The sequence below is a fragment of the Anopheles gambiae genome, chromosome 2, assembly GCF_943734735.2.
Source record: "Anopheles gambiae chromosome 2, idAnoGambNW_F1_1, whole genome shotgun sequence".
NCBI lineage: Eukaryota > Metazoa > Arthropoda > Insecta > Diptera > Culicidae > Anopheles > Anopheles gambiae.
Genome location: NC_064601.1, coordinates 111,657,346 through 111,678,853, shown reverse-complemented (window position 1 = coordinate 111,678,853; position 21,508 = coordinate 111,657,346). Strand labels below are relative to the sequence as shown.

Below are 21,508 nucleotides of genomic sequence, written 5' to 3'. Positions count from 1 at the left end.
TGTGATGACTTTCCAATTCTGCTCTTAGTAGCATGTTAGTTTCTTCCATTTTACTTGGTTCAACTGCATTTTCTCTTAGAAGGCTTTATGAAACGTTAAGATTAACTTAAATTGTTAAAATGTTTATACAAAAAAAAAATTATGTCAGCAAATTGCAATCTAAATTTGTTTTGCAACAGGTTTCTCTAGGATGATTGAGCATGAACATCATCCGTTCAATTCGTACTTCTATCACGTCCTGAAGCTCTTTGATCGCTTACAGGGTTAACATCCTGCTTCAATCTGGCTTGAGTTACATCTTTTGGCAACTCTCTTCTTTCCTCTCCTGTCCAACCACCTCCAACTATTCCACCGAGCACGTCGGGCGATGATCCGCAGATCCGATCCGCTACGAATTTCGCGCACCAGCTGACGGCGCTCGGATTATTCACCTTCAGCGTTTTCACGCCTCGCGCAAGGATGTGCCACCGTGAGTCATCGGCATCGAGTGTGTCTGGGATTGCCTGCTGGGCGTGCGGGGGAAAAACTGCTATTCTCATCCTCATCCGCCATCGCCAGAAATGGCTTTCTGGGGAAGCGCAGTCAGTCGCAATCGACCGCTTGCCTCACACCCGTACCGTGACGCTTTTCCTTTGCCGCTCGTACGCTCGAACGAGGCCATAGAACCTTTCGCCCGAGCCGAGCTCTAAACGGTCGGCCACCGTTCCGGGCCGCTCGCATCGCCATTCGTCCCCTACCCACTCTTGGCTGGCTCAGATCTGACTGTAATTGATGAGCAGTTGGTTTGAACCATCGCGACCAAGACACGAGACACGCCGGCTTACCGATGAGCCCGACGCGGTGAGTTTTTCTCTTTTCTTTTTCATCTTCGCACAGCGTGTATTTCCACCGTGCGCTTTTCTTTCCCGTGCAGTGGCACCGTCATAGGTGTCGCCGGTGAAAAATCACTGCCACCGTCCCTGCCCCTCGTCCCTTTGCGCGGGCTGTATGTGCGCGCGCGCGCGCGCGCGCTCGAGACTCCGTGGCAAGTGTGGCGCAAGACAGTTGGGTGGGCCCCAATTTTTGACTCAACCGTCGAAAGTCGCCCCAAAAAAGACAACACAAACGCGCTCCGACAGTAGAAGAGGGAAAACATACACACGCACGCACGTACGCACGTCGACAATCATTCGAAAGGGAACGATTTGAAAATAGGCAACACGACACCCCACGAGACATCGAAAAACAACAGACAAGAAGCAGAACCGCAATCGCAGGCGGGTGCAGACATTCAGTCACACACCTCACCCGGGAAGGTGTTGTCAAGGGGGTGTACGACGGGGTAGTATGTGTGTGACAGTCGTACACGGACACTTTTTTGTTGCCTGTTTTGCTTCACTTTCCTTGCGATCTGTGTTGCTGTGTTTTTCACGGTTTTCATGATGATCGCGAGGGTCGTTTCGGCTTGCCAAGGCTCTCCCTGCGAGCGTATTGTCGCCGAACAGACCTCCGGTCTGTGCGTTTGGGTGGAAAAGCGGCAGCAGGCAAGATGATTACACACTTAATGTGTGTGTGTGTGTGGTGTGTATCTGTATGTTTGTGTAGATCGGGATGTACCTTGACGCGGCATTTATCGTTGCCAAATATTGTTTTTCACCCCGTGGCGGCGCTCACTCGCAGAGACGGGTGATTTTCGGTTTGTTTTTTGTTTTAATTTTTGCTTTCAAAACGGAACTGACACTGACGTACTCCTTGGGGAGATATTAAAAAGAGAGAAAAATATTGCTCGGCCTAGTTATCCGCCTACCGCGAGACACACACACGGTGACGGAAAAAAGCCTCACCCTTGCCTCGCCTTGCCCCCTGTGTATCCCGTATCGGAAATGGGTAGGAAAATTGGAAACTTTCCGATTTTACGCAAAGATAAACATTGTTTTTTTTTTGCTTTTTGTAAGTGTGACCTCCCCTTCATTGCCGTCACAGAGTGGTTTGGCCTAATTTGTATGTGTGTTTTGGCTCAGTACGCTGCCGAGTGCAGCCGTTAATAGTGCCAATAAAAGTGTATGTGTGTGTATGTTATTTTCGTTTATTTAAAATTACCATCTCATTTTAATGATGATGCACTTAATTTGCGTTTGACCCAATTTTTAAGCGATAATGTAAACACTCATTTTCTCAGAGCTCAGCGAGTGGCTTTCGTTGGTGCAAAATAACATCATAGAACAAACTCTTGCCGAATTAATTGTATGGATTTTTTTTTTGAAAGATATTAACTGATGTCCATTTTTCATTCTCCATGTGCAAAATAAGTCAGCCTCAATAAAACATAGACACCACACACTGCTCCCTCGATTGACTGACGGGCAGTAGACAAGAGTTAATTAAGAGCTAACACCATTAAGAAGCGCACCTTAAGCCAATGACCACGCTGGCACACCCTCTACGACAGGACATCATCATCAAAACCCCTACCTGGTGGCGGCAAAACGTCCAACAGAAATAAAAACCAGCCAACCTTTTTATTTATGAGCTGCTGTAAGGTGTCCTCCGATTGCGGGACGCTTAGTGGAAATTGAGTAAAAAAAATGGCAAAAACTGTCTGCAGGCACACAAACACGGGCTGTCCGCAAATCCCCAGTGGGGGTCGCAACGCACCCAAATAAAATACAGACACACACACAATCACTCTTGCTGCTCCATTGCCACACGTGCACGAAAGGAAGGATGACCGTCGGTTGTCCGTGGAGGACTCGCCCAGCCCGCATGCAACAGCCTGCGCCGGCCGGCCCATACCGCAGACAACGACGCGGTGTAGACGCCGAGGTGTTTGCCCTCTAAAATTAACTCCTCCAAAGGTCAAACCTGCCTCTCTCGCACGCCCACATTGAGGTTTTTTTTTGTGCAAAATTATATCACGCACCGAAATTTGGCGACGCGTGACAACATGCCCATGCCCGTTCGACCAGTCTAGCGAGCGGGTCTGGCAAGCGCAAGGAGAGATGGGCGGAAAGTCGAATCGCGGCAGACGCGTGATGACAATCGTGAGTTGTCGTCGGTTGCAATTTCGCGTTACGCAACCCGACGGTGGGCAAAATGGCAATGCATCCGACGCGCTGAGTGATGTGCAGCGCCACACCGTGCGCGTGTGTGTGTGTGTTAGAACATTTTGCCCGCTTGAAGTTGAGCCTCGACTTGCCGACGGTGGTAGGATGAGATCATCATCACTGGGATCAGCTGCTTGGGAGGGTGAATCTCGGGGGTTTTAAGCAGAGGCAATTTTTATTAGCTGACAAGATGTGGATTAAGTTACAGTGTCATCCAGCTATTTTTAATGGGCCACGTTTTAAACGTTTTATTTAAAAACGCTTGTTTACAATTTTCATACATGCTGTGCATTTTAGCCCATATCTGTAGAAGTGACACGCGAGGCACATAAAAATGCTGCAAATTATCACGTTGTTACTTAAAGGAAATCAACAATTAAGACATAATTGGTAGATATGGCACAGCATTTATTGGACTTTTTGCGTGGCGATTCCGAAGCGTGGTTCATAGTGGTACGGCAAGCAATCGGATCTTCACAGTACAGGTCTAGTGTTCGGATCTAATTCGAATCAAATTGGAATTGCCACTAGTTAGGCTAATTATAGAGGAATATTTGACGACTTTATGAAATAGCGACTCTACAAAGAATATAAAAAATGCTGGAATTCATCACAAAGTTGAATCTGACTAAAATATAACAGTATTTGCAGTAATATTACCAATAAAAATTTGAATGAACTTAAACTCACAATCCTAAACGATACATTCAAACATATGTGATGTTTATAGGTTTAGCGTTTTCTCCCGAGACTGTCTTCCTTTCAAGAATGGTGTATATACATACATCAATGTTTTTGACATTTTTAAACAACTACTCAATCCTCGTAACTCATCGGTACGCTCATCCCCTTGCGATCAAACCGTCATGAACCGTGACACTCTAGCGTGTATCCATTTGGGAGAAGCTGAAGTAAAGCGCAACAATGTAGTGAACCCCAGTCCGTTCTCGCAACGGTCCAGAAAACGGTCCTGGTTCTTGAGGAACACAAAAACAACAAAAACTCCTATCCAGAAAAGCAGCCTACTTCAAAATCCAGTGAACCATGAGACGACGTACGTGTGTGTGTGTGTGTGTGCTTCATTCGTTGCCCCTTGCGGGAAACAGGGAAACGACTGCAACCAACATCGCGATGGTTTTTATCTTTCATCATGATCGCGCGACGCGTAATGTAAATGTGCATTAGAGGAGGATGCGCCTCCGCGTGCGGGAGTGGCGGTGTGAAGCGAGCCATTTGCCTTTGACCTTAACCCAGCCCAAAAAGGTCACCTGCCGCCGCACTGCTGCACGTCCTTTTCGTTCGTTTTACCCCCCCCCCCCCCCCCTCCCCCACTCACTCACATTTCATCACTTGAAGTTAACTCGCACGTTTTGTTTGCCCTTCTTTCCGATGCGTGTTAATGTTGTTACTTTCATTTGCTTCCTGTTGCCGATGCCACCGGGGGAATCCGGCATCCGGCAGAAGGTGCAGGGAAAAAGGACGCGCAACAAGAGGACGGAGTCGGTCGACGACGCGTTCCCTTCTGCGTGCGGTTTGTGTGAACGGTTACAAGCGCCCGGAGGAAACCCCGGGGGCCATCATTTTAGGTTGCTAATAGGGCATGAAACAGCTTGTTTTTTTATTTTCTTTTTACATAATCTTTTAATGTCTCGGCGGTTCGGTACAAGATGTTTTAGGGCACATTAGCTGCACATTTGTTCAGGACAGGGAATTAGAATTGTACATGATGATCGTGATGAGCGTGAGGGAACCAAGTTTCTTTGCAATATTCCAGAGAATTGTGTAATTTTTGGGTGCAATGTGATTCTTAGCAGAAATTCATAAAATTTGAATTCATGAAGAAATATATTTTCTTACGTCCGAGTCCCAGAAAAGGACTCCTATGCCCAACAGCGATCCTCTCTTTCATGTGCTGCTAGAATATAATAATCTTCTCTATGATCTCTAAATTTGGCACCACAAAGCATGCCTGCACACTGCGAAAACGTGCGTAACGGGTCACGTATTACATGCGGCTTGACGATTATGGACTGCACAAAATGGTAATGGCCAAGCGCAGTTCCCATCGTCGCACAATTGCTGCCATCGTTCCGCTTCCACTCCGACGCAGTTTTCACAGCCGGTGGTGTACCCGCTCCCCGCGCTCCTACCCTAATGAGTTCCATTTTGGACGAGCAAATTTTAAATTACGACGTGAAAAGTTGTTGCCGTAGTACGGTCGCCCGCCCGCAATGCAGCGGCTGAACGTGGGAAAACTTACGCCAACGCGGTGCAGCCACCTGGCAAAGACAAAGCGCAACACAAACAACGGCAGCAGCAGGAGTAGCAGCAGCAGCAGCAGCAGCAAAAAAAAAGATGGTATATTAATGCAGCCCTGCCACCGCGATCGATCTATTTTTAAACGGTTTGAACTCTCGCAGCATCTAAGACCGGGGCCGCCGAACCACACCGGAGGATTTTCCCGCCGTAAGGGCTTCGGCATGCCCATTTGACTAGTGAATGCGCATTGTTTTGTCACACTGTAAAAGGAACCCCCGTCCATATGGCAGGGCCGGCCAGCACCGGCACCAATGTAGATTGGCCAATTAGACGCGTCCGTAAGCTATTGATCGCAATTGACTCATCTTTTTATTATGGTTTGAGAGGCATTATTATTTTTTTTTTTCATTTTGTGTTCGTTGGTTTGGAATCGAAATGATTTCATTGCTTCTGGATTTTTCTACAATTTAACGAAGCCCATAAATTAGTATGAGTAATGAGCAGGTTAGAAGAAATAAAATTACCTAAAAATCATAGAAAAATGATTTAGCAAAAGACGATGCCTAATAGCCTATCAACTAACGGCAACATGGTAAAAGTAATAGAGAAACTTGTAAATCGCTAAATTTGTGGGGCAGTCAAAGCTAAAGCAAAGTAAATAAGGGAGAGAAAAAAGCGGCAGCGAATAAAGAGAAAGAGAAACGAAAGGGGAGATACAAAACAAAAACAACGAACATGAACACACAACAACGAAATGAAAAAAAAAACAAAAACAACAACAACAACAAGCAAAATAGATATAGAAGGTTCGAAGCGGGTCGAAAAGGGAATCTCCCCACATCAACGATCTGCAATTTCCTTTTCGGTCGATTCCGGCTACCGGATCCCAGCTGGATCGTATCAAATCGCACCCTCGTTCCTGGTCAGCCTCATTGCACCCTCTCTCTCTCTCGCTCTCTCTCATTCCTCGATCTCAATGCTCTCCCTTTCTTTGCCGCGCTCCCTTTAACTGGAGGGGAGAGGGAGCAGGTTGTCTGCCGCGCACCACATTGGGCGACGAAATTGTCTTCGACATCTTAAGTGCTACCTCTACGTACTTGATGCGACAGAAGCGTGCAAGAAAGAGAGAGCAGGAGAGCAGGAGAGCGACTCGCACTTGTTCCGTTGGCCCTTCGGGTTGTGATGGAACCCACGGGCCCCGCGTCATGTTGTGGGTCACATGTATGCGCGCCCAACACTTTTCGTCTAACCCTTTGCGCCGCTGCTCTCGGCTTCTCATAAATGCTCGCGTAAAGCGGTATCCCTCGCTTTCCGCACACTGCCCTCAGCACCACTACTGCATCGGGCAAACTGCGAAGAAGGATCCCGGGGGAGGGAAGGGCTCACAATCAGCTTGGCGTGATCGTGGGATCCCAGCGCGCCCAGCAGTCACAACTTCTGCCGCAGCCGTTTCGCAGCCGCAAGTTTCGCAAGTTGCATAAACAATTAAGACAGAAGACACACATCATCATTTTTGCCAGGCCATTTGCCGACCATTCCCGATGGGTCTCTCCCCCCCCCCCCCCCCCCCTGTGCGACACACACACACACACACACACACCGTGGTCGATGTGTGTTCGTGTACCTTCGAATGTGTCCGTGTGTGGCTCCGTGTGTATGCGTTTTTATAGGCACAATTTCACTCACTAAACTGATTATCTTTAAAAGGAAACTTGCAGCACTCCACGAACGTGCTGTTGCCCTTTTCCTCCTTCTCGATGTCGTTGTATGCGTGTATGTGTGCATGTGCCTTGGCCGTGGTTGCAATTGCGCACGGTTCGAGAGTCACGGGATTTTGACTCCGAAGGCTTTGGTGCTGTCTGTGTCGCGCAGCTGTTCATCGCTCTAAACTGTTGGGTCCATCCTCGCATACATCCAACTCCAATGTTGCTCCGGCAAGGCAGCTGCGTTCCCAAAAAACTAGCGAACTAACGGAACAGATGGTTAGAAATTGAAGTACACAGGACTCTGGTATTAGAGATCTAGATTAATCATAGAAAAAGAGCCTCAAAATCGCGCCCTTTTGCCACAATTGATCTAAACTTAATGCATAGCATGTAACATAAAGATTAAGTTCAATAGAACGTATTTCCCAACAAAAACAAGGCTTCAAAACAGTCACGGAGGACCTTCTTGATGAGCAGATCATGGTGATTGGAGCTCGAAGGTCTATTGGTTAGACGTACCGATTCCGTCAAAGTTAAATCGGTTTAAATTCCCAGCTGAACTGTTCCTCTAAAGCAAGAGTTGACTATCCGTAGTCTAAGAAGCCTATAAAGTAAAGCATGACATTACGCAAAGAAACAAAAAAGATCATAATGATTGCTGTAAGGTCCCGTATGATCAATTCCAGTTCATCTTTCAATGTGTTACCATTTCTGAGCTAACTTGTTGTCGTTCGCACCCCTCATCTTTCGCACTGTGTGAACGTTCAGACCATCTCCACGGACATGTGTGTGGCATTCCAGCTTATTTCGGCATTGCTTGAAACCCTTCGGCTAACAGTATGCTTTCAGTGGCAAGCAAACAAGTGCAAGACGACACGTTCGCCTTTTTGGAGCCAACGCTTTATAAAGACTCTCCGTTGGTGGCTCCCTAAAGGGTTTAATTCGACACGAACGCCCCAAAACAGACACATCTTTCACTTTCCGATCGTACCGACTGCGCCAAGTGTGAGTGCACCCGGGTTTTTACCTTTTTTTGTTTGTAGTTGGTTGCTTTCTGATCCCGTTTTGTTCTTATTTTCATTCCATTCGTTCCCGGCTCAGCTGTTGCACCAGTTGCACCATTTGCATTGCAATCGTCACCGGTCGAGCGGACGAGAAGTGTCTTTGTGTCAGTGAGTGCATCCATCATAGACTAAAAGCTTCTCAGCGAGGGGATCCAATCAATCCACACTCCACGAAACGGACTGTGATTGCTCGCGTAGATGTTATTTCCCGACTGCTTGGCAGAAAGGAATGCCCTTGCATCGGTTTTATAATCTTTAATTAATTCAACACTATTAATTAGCGTGTTGGATGATCATCGTTGCCAGTGGCAAGTCGTGCTGTTTGGCGACGGCAAGTCTCCCCCGAGGGGTGTAGGTTTAATTAAAATTATTGGAGCATTACACGAGCGCCAAACAATCCGACCAGGTCAACTCACTCACTCCCCTAGAGCCCAATTGACGAATGTTGATGATGGAGAAGACAGAGAAAGAGAGAGAGAGACAGGATTTAGGATGTCTTGGAGACAGTTTTTGTTTGCAGACGTTCTTCCCGAATGTCCCGCCAATAAGGGAATGCTCCTACATTCTGAAGAATTTATTGGAGAAGTTATCTTATGGCATGGAACGATTGATCTTAGCATTAACGACTACATCTTGCAGTAGAATGACTCGCTTGGTCGGAGAGGTTGTGGTGGTAGTTTATATTGGTCCTCCCCCTCCACGTGTCCTAAACATAGCGCATTTATTTTTGGACCTTTATTTCGTACCATTACCGGGAATTGCATTTCCCCTCCCCGAACCGGTGAAATTGGCTTTTGCTCGTCGGCAATTCCTAAATTTTACGATCACCGCGCGTAATTAGCTGGGCCCAAAGTTCTTCCGCCCAACCGAGTTCAGTTCCATTTTTGGCCCAGTTTAGTCATCCGTGTAGCGTCCTGCTATGGTTTGTCATTATGTAGGCGACTGAAGGCGAGACTTTGGGGTAGGAACGGTTTTCGCACACACCAGTGAAGCAACCAGTGGTCAAATTTGAGTCATGACGAATCCGCATTCGTTCCAAACGCGTGGAAAGCGTGCGAGTGTTAGGGCTAACTATTTATTTGTGCATTCTTAGCCCACCCACCGCTCCGTGTGCTGTGTATGTTATTAGCAAAAGGTGGGTTGAAAGACGGACTGCTTAATGATAAACACTGACGCAGAAACATGTGGTAGGTGTTATACGAGCGGACAGGAATCGGAACTGGAATGTTTGGCTTTGGTCATGTCCTGAAATACCAAAACGCATCAACTGAGAGGAGAGTATGATGCAACCGATTCAGGGTCGGTAATTTTAGAAACCCAAAAGATGACTCGATGGCTATTGTTGGTCTTAGATGCGAAAGTAATGTTCCAAGTGTAAAAAACAACGACTTGAAGCCTTAAGTATGAGTAAAAATGTCACATTCCTAATATTTCAATGAAAATTGTGACATCTATTCGCTTTCCCTGCAAACGGCCAATGCAGTCGTGCAATTAAAATGGCCCCCAGTGTGGGTGGGCTCCCTGCAAGCACGTCCAAAGTTTCTTATCTTGTCTGCGCAGCTTAATTTCAATTTAGAACATTTTGACGCGCCGAATGTTTGGCGGGGGCGATGGTAGATCATCATGGACGCGACGCCTCAACCTCAACCTTTGTGCACGGCCATGCCCAACGCAACCGAAAACCCAACCGAACCGAAACGATCGCCGTCGGTCTGTGCGCGTTCGAATAGAACCCGGCGCGTAATTCTTTTTCACGTCCCTTCTTTGCTCGCTCCATCGTTTCTACTTCCCTTTCTACTGCTGCTGCTACTGCTGCAATGTACGGTTTTAAAACATGCTGTCTAGTGACGCATGATGAATGGTGATGATAATCATAATAACGAGTGTGAAAAACATGAAACAGCAACACACACACACAAGGGGTATCCTTTTGGCCGGTACCGTCGTGCTCTCCCGTGTGTGTCTGCTTAATTTTACACCCCTGCTACCCGGTTTCCCTTACCCTTGTGTCACTTCCGCACCGTACTCCCGGCGTTTCCAAAAGTGTCCATCGGAAATTAACCCCTCTCGCTGTCTGTCTCTGGCTCATCCCTTCGCCTAACTTCTCTTCCGTTGTGAGAAGTCGCTTCTTTTTCGTCGCTTGCGATCGTCACGCAACGCATCGCCCGTGCCGACACGACACGGCCGGAAAAAAGGGAAATCTTCCGCTGGTCTCGGTCGTCGGTTTGACGGTCCTAGGCTTTTCTTCGCCCGACGAAGTTGTTCAACCAAAAATGCAGCCCATTGGGGGTTTTGTGAGCCAATGGTGTAACGGGCGTTCTTGAGCTCCCGGCTAGATTTTACTACCGCGTTACCATCCTTCTTCTACTTCTTCCTACGCGTCACGCAGCTGTAACGTGAATGTTAATCCGGTGAGAGGGACTGTGTATGTGTTGGTGTGCAATGAATGCACTGCACTGTGTGTAATGCGTTGCAGCTGCACAAGTGCAATGAAATCATCGCCGTACGCCTCCTCTGTCGCGTTGCGTTGTCTGGTCCTCTCTCATCAGCAAGCAGTAACGGTGCAACGTAATTGAAGACGAAAAGGGCAAAAAGAAGAAAGTGGGAGAAAGACGAGCAGCAGTGTATATGTGTGGGTGTGCGTTTAGCCAAAACGGTTTTCGATATCAATTGCTTAAAAATAACTCAAAGTCGAAGAACAAATGGCAAACGGATTTTAGCCACCCGCAAACCCATCCCAGGTGGTGCTGATGGTGGTTCGATCTAAATTGCAATCCACCAGACTACCGCTAATGCAAGTGGTCTGTTTTGTCTGTCTCTGTGAATGTGTTTGAGCAAAGCGTAGGTGATCTTCCCCCCTATTTTTCTCTCGCCTGGGTGCTGATGCGTGATGATGATGATGATGATCGTCGATCAATCAGCCCGACAGGGTCCGATCTTCAAGGAGACGGATCGTCTGCGCAATGAGGGGTTGCTGTTGTTGTTGTATGTCTGTCTGTTTGCCTTTATGCTGCTGAACTTTATTTTTGCCCGCACACCGCAACAGAAGAAACTCGGCCACTCGGCCGCGGTGGCAGCGAACAGTAGTAACGCATGAAAAAAGTTCTATTTTCACCACCGATCGAGAGAATAGTTTTTAATGCACTTTTACTCACGCGCTCCTTTGCCTTTCCTACCATGGCGGGAGCTGTGGCGGGAAGCGAGAAAGGATGGATGCAAAGGGCGCAAGTAACAGAGAGAAATTGATTTCTTGCTAGATTATGTTTAACCTATTACAAGAATCTTTTACAATGCAAATGTTATGCTAGCCGTTGTTTGGGTGATAACTTACGTTTGCTTTATTTTCACGGTGTTGTTTCCACCGGTAGCTCCACTTGGATCGCTTCTAAAGGGTTGTTGGATGGGATTGGAGGATCGTCAGTTGGGTCGAGATTCACACTGGCGCACTTGATACAATTCACAATTTCTCGTCGGAACTCGTCGGTTGATCAATTCTAAAGCACAATCAAAATTCTCTTCGCTTTCTCAAACAAAACGTCACTTGACAGACTGTCATTCTGTTAGAATTATCAACTGTAAGGAAAATATGGAGAACAAATTAGGATTTTTTTAACAGAGAGTCTTTCTCTCACTGGCGATCAATTCTTGGGATGTCAATTGGTTATAAAATCACACTAAATAATGTTTTCTTGATTAAACACTTAACAGATATCCCACAACAGTACATCACTTGTCCTTGTACTACGGTCTTGTTAAAAAAACTCACTGTCACTCCATCGCTCCCTTTCTCTTGCTGTCAACTGCACAAATCCCCACCAAACATCGTTTGACACTTGAGTCTAATGCACTGGCGTTTCTTTCCATCATTTCATTTGCTCGCGCCCACTGCCTTCTCGTCCTTTCTTCCTATCTCTATGTATGCGCGCGTGTGTGTGTGAGTGTGTGTATTTTAATGCTTTTCTTTTCAATGCGATGAAATCGCTAATCACGCACGCACCAACACTTTCTGCTTTACGCGCGCGGCGTGTTCTCGTTCACTTGCGCGAGGTGGTAGTGACAGCTTCGTGGCTGCGCGTTGATTTGACGTTTATTTTTATTTCCACCAACGAGGACGAGCAAACGAGAGACGCGAACATCTCACTCACACACAGACACACAGACACACAAACACACACACAATCATTGAATCACATTAATGCAGCAGTATTGCGGTAGACTAAACGACGAGCTGTGAAAACCTTCACCAATGCAACCTTTAAAGGATCACGATTTAGGGACGCATCACAAGAAGAAGGAAATGGACAGTCAAATCAACGTAAGATAGTGCTGAAGAGGTGAAATGTTAAGAAGATAACTTTCATACAACCGATTGACTTTGAGTAAGCAAAAAACCTGATGATCGCTCTCGAAGCTTCTTCCTGTTCCTGCACACCCCTGTTTTTGAGTGATTTATTGCAATTTGTGGTGCAAAAACCAAACAAACGAACAGCTCCAACAGTTTGAACAAAAAAAAAACACTTGTTCCGTACCGCACAGTGCACGACTCTTGCACACTCTCCGCGAACGATCGTCCGAAAGATAAATCATTGCCCCAAAAGCGCAGCACCTTGCCACGAACTCGTCGGTGAGGGAGAGCACCCGAATCTTCGGCTGAGAGATGACGAAGAGACAGTACATTTTTACATGTTTTTTTTTTGCTGCCCGATTTGTTCGCGTATTGGCTTCCCTCGCTTTGGCGTACGCAGCGGGCACCGGGCAACGAAGGGGCACGGCACGCAACATGAAGGCTTACACGCGCGCGCGCGCACGCGTTTCAGATTCGCGAGCTCCTCAGCGTAACCCCCGGCGGCGGGTTGGTTTGCCTTTGGAGTTGGACGGTTTGTTTTTTGGACGGATGGTACTTTTTTTCGAATTTTAGATCTCTCACTCTTTCTCTGACCCTCTGGTTGGACAAACGGGGATGCTGGGGGAGTGATCATCGCAACCGCACGGTAGTCGGTGATGAAAATTTGAAGGCCAGCAACCGGCCAGCAACCAAAAGAAGAGTTACCTGTCTCGTCGGTTTACAGCTCGATTCGACTACGTCCACTCACTACAGGTGAATGGATGAGGATGGCAGGTAACTCACATCGGCACTTCTCGTTATGTAAAATAGAAGCAAGCAGTGCTTTGCAGGAGATATCTCTGCTCTTTAGTTTCTTTACATCCATCAGCTCAAACATACATGTTTCAAGTAACTTCTTATTGAAGGAAAGTTATCGATTGATGAAATATCGTTGAATGTTGTCTATTTTCATCCCATGTTTCCATCATTTTGGCCGATTCTTTGCTTTCCTATGTTTAATTTCCAACCTTGCAACGACACGTTAGAGCCTTGATCGTTCTCACGGTGTGATCCAACGCAGCACCTCAGGCACATTGTAAACGTACGCCGTTCCTCCGGGTGGTTCTTGTCGAACGCTTGCATGCCGAACCCAGGTAGCAGTAGGGTGATGAATAATTAATGCGCTTAAGGCCAGTGGAGGGAGTTGGCTAGGCACTCTACCACCACGTGTAAGTTATGATCCCACTCGGCCGCTTGTTTATTTCCCTTAATTTCCACGAAGTGTATATAACTTTCAAGGCTGATTGATTGGTATATTACACGGACGTAAGCCGTCCGATGTGTCCAGTCGGAGTGAGTGGCCGCATAAAACAAGTCAATTTAAATTGCTTCACAATAATGCGCGTGCTTTCCGCGCTGCGAATGTCCATTGGGTTCTCTCCGGTCCAAATTATCATTAATTATAACCTGACAAATAAGGCACACCCGAACGCTTCGCGTCCGTGCGGACAAATTGAAATGACAAACTGCGACTTTTAACTAGTGGGGGGCGGGGGGGGGGGGGGGGAAGGAAAATTTCCCAGTTGTGATTCCTCCAACTGCCCGATGAAAAAACCGCAACACTAAAAGCAAAAAAAATAAACGAATTACCCAAAATCTCAATCTCAGACACACATTTTCCTCACTCCGTTAGCTCGTTCTTCGTGTTGATCGCCCCCCCCCCTCCCCCTTGGGAGTGTCTTTTTCACGCTGCCATCGCTGTGATGGAAATGTGTTGCAGGCCGCTGAACCGCTCCGGGAAAAATGCTTTACGGGGCGCATCGGCCAGAGATGATTTTTCTCCCGCTTTTCGCCGTGCACCCGCGATCTATATTTACATTTCTCAGACATCACGGAGTTCAGCATCTTTCGCCTTATGCTAGTGCGTCCTGCCACCACCAGCACCACTAGCACCACCCTTTCCTTATGATCCTCCCTCCCAGGGGATGCGTCTCAGGGCATATCGCCGCCAGTGAGACACACAGACACAGCCCGAACGTGTGCTGTCTTGCCCCTTCAACACGCGACCGCCGATGTGTGTGGAGTTTTGGGGTGGCGTTTCGGTCGCGCATAATCCTCATGATTGTATGTGTGTATGCGCACTACAGTTGGAGCACTAGTTCCTGCTCCCCCAGCGTGGCAGCGCATCATCGGGCATACACACACACACACAACGGCGCGCACGCACGCACGAATGCGCGAACCGTGTGGCGCTGCCCGTAAGGCGTGAAATTATTAGAAGCCGGCGAGTGAACGTGTGCGCGCTCTAACACACATCAACCCTCAGTCTAATTCTTCGTGTGTGTGTGTGCATTCACCCCCTTTTCCTCCTTTTTTGCACACACACACTAGTACACACACTGGTTGTAGTTCCTTCCGCGAATCTTCACACGTTGATCTCGCGAAATCGTCTTTCCCAGCAGCAGCAGCAGGATGGCTTTGGCTGCTTGCACTGTGGCGGAGTAGGGCGAAAAGGAAGCAAATAAATCAATTTGCCAGACGAAAGCAAACACGGATAATTGTAACCGAAAATAGACTCCTCGGGTGTGCGAGTTTTTTGGCTTGTGTAAGTGTGTGTGTGTGTGGTGGCGCGTCTAGGTGATTCGCGCTTTCCGCGGCTTTTATGCGGCGCGCACTGCCCCCGGAACACGAACCCGCGCGCGCGAAATGCTTTATTGAATAATTATCGCCGGTGGGCTTGGCCCCCCTATACAACCCTCCCTCTCCTCCCCATCAACTCTCCATCAACTCCCAACAAGCATACGTCATGTTAGCGTCCAAATTTGATGGCCAATAACGACTGGATGGAGGTGAAAGAAGAAGAGGACGCAACTCAACCGATCGATAGTGATCGGTCCCGTGTGGAGCCGCCGGCGGTGTAAAATAAAAGGAAACGAACCCAAATTGGTTTGGCTAGGAGAAGGAGGGAGAGAGGGTAGAGCGAAATAAGAGAGCAGAAAAATAGAACTGCCCGGAACTGCCCAGATCAGCCGGATTGATATCGATATATTGGCAAATGGGTAATGTGAGTAGAGTATGAATTACCGAGCAGTAGTTACCGGGCGCGTTGTTTGCGTGCTCGTTCAATGATATCTGCACCCAATAATTAATTGAAACACATGAGCATAGTTTCAAGCAAAAAACTGATGATAAAATTTTGTGCCTAATTGAATGCTTGTGCTTTTTTGAAGAGGAAATGAACGATAATAAATAAGTAATGGATCTGCCAATAACGTTTAAAGAGCTACAAGGATATATAATTTGCACAATTTTCAAAGCCGAATTTACATGCTCTTGCTGTCATTAATATCCCAAACAAATTTGTACTAGCTTAAACTTAAAGCAAGTTTTAAATATTATATATTTACATGAAACCAATCAAACATGCAATCGAAACATGTATATATTATTCAGTACATTGCAAAACTGTGCACTCTACGTCATACGAACAAACAGTTCATCCAACAAACGGTTCAACAGCATACACACACACACATTTCTTGATCAAGATCGTTTCTCACCACACAATAAGCATATCTGTTTTAGAACGCTCGCTGCTCCGTTGACCTTACAGTACAGCGGTTAACGTACGATGCAACGACACGGTAGGTTTGTGGTAAAATCTCTACCAGAGCCGGAGGAGATACATTTGTAATATTTGCTCTCTCAAACACGGCTTTTTAAGGAAATAATAAAAAGATTGTTATGTGACCATTAAAAACAGCCACAACTTTGTCAACATATGCTCGTTCCCCTTATTTATGATCACTCTTTCAAAGACGGTGAGCAAACACTTAAGACAATTATGGATATAGAACATTAGTGAAATTTGATTGTATTTTCTATTATTTAGGAATCGCAGAAATTAAAATTAGAAATGCTTTTTACTTCAGTTATTTGCTATAATAATGCAGTATTCGATCAATGTAAGGCCAAACGAAGATAGAGCGATCTTAAATTTAAAACTAAAACTTAATCCATACAAGAGATTAGCCGTTCAACATATAAAAGAGAAATCGTGTACCATTACACCATAGAACCAATTTTTTTCGACATAGAAAAGCGAGAAGCAAGGTCAAAGCTCGTCATCCGCTAGCCAGTGTTTCTTCACATCTCCCTACCGAGAATTTATGGAAAATCTCTTACAACGCACGATCTTGTGTGTTCAAACTCTTACAGATCGTGAATTTTGCGGCCAGCGGGGTTTTCATTAGCTTTATGCAGCAAGCAACCGTCGCCCGAAACACGAGGAAAAAGAACGGTGGTTCTTTCGAACGCACATGATGCAGAGAGAAGCAGCCGTACCAACGAGAGCCTCAAAGCATTGGTGTAAGCATGCGTGCGTTAGGTTACGGTTTAGATAGATGAACTTGAAAATTATATTATTACCCTTACGCTCTCGCGAGGCAGATCGATCCACACACACACAGTTCCGGAACGGCTACCGGAAAGAAAAGAACCGAACAGCCATGAACGGAGCATGTACGGGAAATAAACGGGAAAGTAATCCACAGCGATCGGAGAATCGTCCACTGATTAAGGAGCGTACAAGCAAGAATTAAGTACCACGCACGCACACACACACAATACACCCTCACCTGCAACGCACACCTGTATGTGCGGAAAAGATGCGCGCAAGACGGACGGGCAGTGAAGTAAGTGAATAATTAAATAAATAATCACAAGGCATCAAAGGCGCCCACCACCCGCCGCCGCAAAGGTTTCCGTGCCCGTGGGTGTGTGTGTGTGTGTGTGTGTGCTCACGCGGTTCCTTTATTTTTTATGTATGCCTGCTCCCTCCCCCCTTCCGTTTCCGATGATCGGTGCGAGTTGTTCCGCTCCCGGGAAGCGCCAACCCGGAAACGATCACTTTTACTGGAGGCATCGAAACTTCGGAAACCCACAGTCCGTCCCACGGTGTGTCGATGCAAGAGTTTAATATGGTTGGGGAAGAAAGGGGCAAAAGGGATATGAAAAAAGGGTGAGATATTAAAATTATGTTTAACACTTACTTCGCACACATATACACACACACACACAGACACAGACAGCATGTAATAACTAGAGCAAACGTACGATCGAGTGAGAAAGGAAGCGCGTTATTGTTTGATAGGAAGTACATTAGCTCCAAACTAATGCTCTGTCCATCGGGTTATTATCGGGTTCGGTTGGACCTAGACTCTCTTCACACACATACACACACACATACATGCACACATACACACAACGCACTGCTGGACAGATATAAATTCGGCAAACCATTTCCCGAAACGCAACGTATTGCTACAGTGTGGCCTCGATCTCGATCTGTCATAAACCGCCTTTCGTTTTCATTACTTCATTCCACGTTTTGCAACGGCCACACAGACACACACACATGCACACATACACATGCACACTAACGCGCGCGCGGCCCCCCGTTTCGTATGATCACTCAATTTACACTCGTATTTTATTTTTCTGTAAATAGATTACTTCTTTTCATTTTCTGTTTTGACACGTTTTACGTTTTTTTTTCTCGGGGCAACCTCATGAAACAGCCAGAGGGGGTGAAACGTGTGCCAGCTTCTGGTCGTTATAGTGAAGAGCGTGTGCTGCACGCACGATTTTGAAGCCGATTTTTCACATGCTCCACTTGGTTCACACACTCAGACACAAAGAAGAAAAAAAAACCCAATCAAAACCACACAATATGCGAAACTTTAATTTACCGTAGAAACATATATGTGTAGGTACTGTTTTTTTGTGTATTTTGTGTTTGCTTCTTTTCACTTCTAAATCACTTCTCTAAAACTGTCACTTGTGCTTGTCCGGCAGGTACAACACACGCTGCCCGGCGGTGGAACTCGAACGATTCGCTGCTCCTTGCCGTTTTCCGTTTACTTCTACTTTTCACGAACGAGACGAACGAGGGAGGGCTACCACATGGGGGGTAACGAGAGGACACGGTTTTGCGGTACCACTTGCGGTGTGTGCTTGCATCCGCGTGTTCCACGGGACCTGCGAGCAGCTCGGCGCACAAAATGAAACTGAATCGGAAAAACTCGAATTCGCAGAAAACTGTGCTGCTGCTGCTGCTGCTGTCGGGCCGAGTTTTTGGGCACCCGCGACGCCTCCCTCCCCACAAGGGCTAAGCGCGCGCGCGAGCAGCGCACTCACTCGGAAGCGCTCTCCATCCGAGCAAAACCCCCGTCGTGGAAGGGTGCGCTGAGCGACCGCTCATCGCTCATATAGCGGGTGAGGAAAATTCGAGAGAGCGTCAAAGAGAAGGAGAGTTACTAATTGAGAGTAAAACAACAACAAAAAAAACACACACACACACACTCTTAGACGACTGTGAAGAGGAAGAGAAGGAAAGGAACTTTTCTTTTTTTCGCTTCTGAGTCCCATTTTTCTTCTGCGGGAGAATAGTTTTCCGCTGAGTTCCCTGGTGGGTCAATCTTTGCTCTCTTCGCTGGCGATGATGATCCACGCGCTCACACTTGCTCACTGAGCGCTTACCGATGGTATGATCTGTCCCGGGGCCTCGGTGGAGACGGTGAAGCACGCGCCGCATTCCACATGTTCCGCTTCGGCTGGTGTACCGCGGTGGTGGCGGTGGGTGAGGAAAATCTTAAGAATTCGCTTCGTTTTTGCTTCTTCTACTAAAAAAAACTTAACATTTGCTCTAGAGCAAGCAAATAAGCGGCGTGCTGCCTCGATTTGTGCGCTGCGGATAGTTTACTAATAGAAGAAAAACAATCTTTTAAAAACCAAGCCTAATTAGGATAATTAGGCGTTTAAAAGCTTGAACGCAACAAATGTATTTGTCTCATTTTGTATGAATTATGTATGAATGTAAACCACACTTTGGTAGCTATCGATCCGAGGACGTATAATTCATCGAACATACTAACCATGCGGACGCTTTAGATGCTTTCCCACATCAATCAAACATTGAGATATTTTTTTATGTACTTTGCTTATTATTAAGAATTATTTGAGAGCGGAGAGTATTGATCCCGAGCAACAATTAATTCCTAAATCCGTCAGAAACCATCACCATTTGGTCGCCATCCATCCTTAGCAGTTTCCCAGCACACTTCTAATCGTGGTCGATCGGTTAGATGCACATTGTCTGTGTATGTGCGTGCTTGGGTGTTTTTTTTTCTATTTGGCCTTTTTTCTATCTCTTCGCACCAGTCTTTCGTTTCTTATTCCACGCCGGGTCATCCATCAGCGGCTTCCGAAAAGCGGCCAATTCGAGCGCGGACATACAAACTGCCGGGCAGCAAACAAAACGCGACCGAAACGAACACAAGGTGAAGCGTGCCCGGCCAGCTGGAACGGAGAGCTGGAGCACGCGCTCCTGTGCGCCACCGACGAGACTGGCGGGGTCCCCCCTCCCCCCCCCCCCCCCCTTCGCCAGTGACTCGTCAGTTTTGATGTGAGGAAAGCGAAGTAAAGCGCTTCACGCGCGCGCGCTCGCTCGCGCCTATGTGTATGTTTGTGTGTCCTGTAGCCCATGACACCGGGCGTCCAAACCACCTAACTACTAATGCCCCACCTGGCCCTGTGCCTTCCCTTCCCCCGGTCTCCTTTCTGCACTCTGTTTCTACACTTCAGAAGAAAATAGAGCTAGAAGTTTTGCGCGGCGGCGCATACGCATGCAGCCCCGTGCCCGATCATCGAGGCGGAAACAGACCACAGCGTGGACGACGACCACACAATTTGAACGGAACGGAACGATCTGGTGGCAAACGAAGCAGAGGAGCGCGAGCAGAGGAGTAGAGGAGTTGAGGATATCGGAAACATCGAAAATGCGCTGAAAGGAGGAATGAAATGAACGGCTACTCTTGGTGTTGAAGTGGCAAATCGGAACAAATTGATAACACGTTAGAGGGCTGCATCAGCTTGTCCAATCCGCAGAGAAAGCGGGAGAGAGAGGGGGAGATAGAAGAGGCGAGCTGATGATTGGGTTCAAGAGTGTGATAATCCAGAGCGGGACTTATCGTCGTTAAGCGTCAAGTGGTTCAAGTGGCCTTCAAGAACAGATTTGAGGTTTCGTGCTGTTGTTGGATAGCGCTCGAAGCTAAGCATAAGCGATTGGGTGTTGATTCTAATCGTTTTTTTGCTCTTTACTTTAATATTGGTCTAATAGGTTTGGCTTTTAATATATCATAGCTGCAAGAGATTACTTTCTAGAAACAGCTGTACCTATTTCCAGAGGCGTAAAGTTGTATCTATTAACCGAAAAAACTGATCTTGCGACCATCACCTATGTTCCAACTGTATGTTTCAAACAAATCTAATGCCTGGTGTCTCTCCATGCTCTCCATTTCTTGTAGTTATTTACATGTCAGACTGTACTGTGAGCCTGACCTGCTGAAGAAGTCCACCGATTGAATCCCTGCACAATAGTAGCAAGATCATATGCTTCTACCCGAAAAAAAAATCGATCATACTCATTAAGCGAGAAGATTGAGGAATACATCGCAGCTAACGAATTCCGCAAACTTTGGTAATTATGAAACATGAATACTTATTTAGTTATATTCCTGGCATACTTATTTAGAGTAAAAGAGATACCATTTGCCATTTGAATTTTTCCAGTAAGAATGCCTTAGAATACGGAGGAATAAGATCTTGCAATGATACAAACTAGTGATGAGTCAAGTTAGCAAAATTCGATTCCGGAATCGTCAAGGGTTGGAGTCCTTCGGAGTTGGAGTCGGTCAGAGTTGGAGTTGTCCGGATTAGGAGTCTTCCGGAATCGTCCGAAGTCAAAGACGAAGTCATCCGAAGTCGGAGTCTCCGCAAGCAAATTCGATTTCGGATGGAAACTCCGACTCCGATTTCGGACGGAGACTCCGACTCCTGACGAATCCGATTCGGGGTGCTACTAGTGGTTCCGATTTGGCCGAGGCCGAGGCCAGAATCGGACTACCAATAATCGTAGTCGAATCAGAGTCGTAGGTACGCTCCAGAGAGCACATCACTAATACAAATACATAAACGTATTATCTTCAGTATTATTAAGAGACTTATAATTAC

The 21,508-nt window shown here is 46.8% G+C and overlaps 1 protein-coding gene across 13 annotated transcripts in view; it reads right to left on the bottom strand.

Annotated features, from left to right (window-relative positions):
- The window catches only part of LOC4576279 (protein vein), a 51,729-nt gene extending 33,193 nt beyond the window's left edge, over positions 1-18,536 (bottom strand). For 2 of the 13 annotated variants that reach the window (XR_009765590.1, XM_061652589.1), the window contains exons 1-2: positions 18,187-18,534; positions 11,444-11,685 (exon numbers count right to left, since the gene is read on the bottom strand). The gene's annotated coding sequence lies outside the window, so the exon portion shown is untranslated. Of the gene's footprint in view, positions 1-11,443; positions 11,686-11,878; positions 12,009-12,109; positions 12,135-12,475; positions 12,615-12,641; positions 12,697-17,487; positions 18,164-18,186 lie in introns of those variants that run through there. The other 11 variants (XR_009765591.1, XM_061652591.1, XM_061652592.1 and 8 more) reach the window with 10 other exon arrangements.
- Between the last annotated feature and the right edge of the window lie 2,972 nt (positions 18,537-21,508).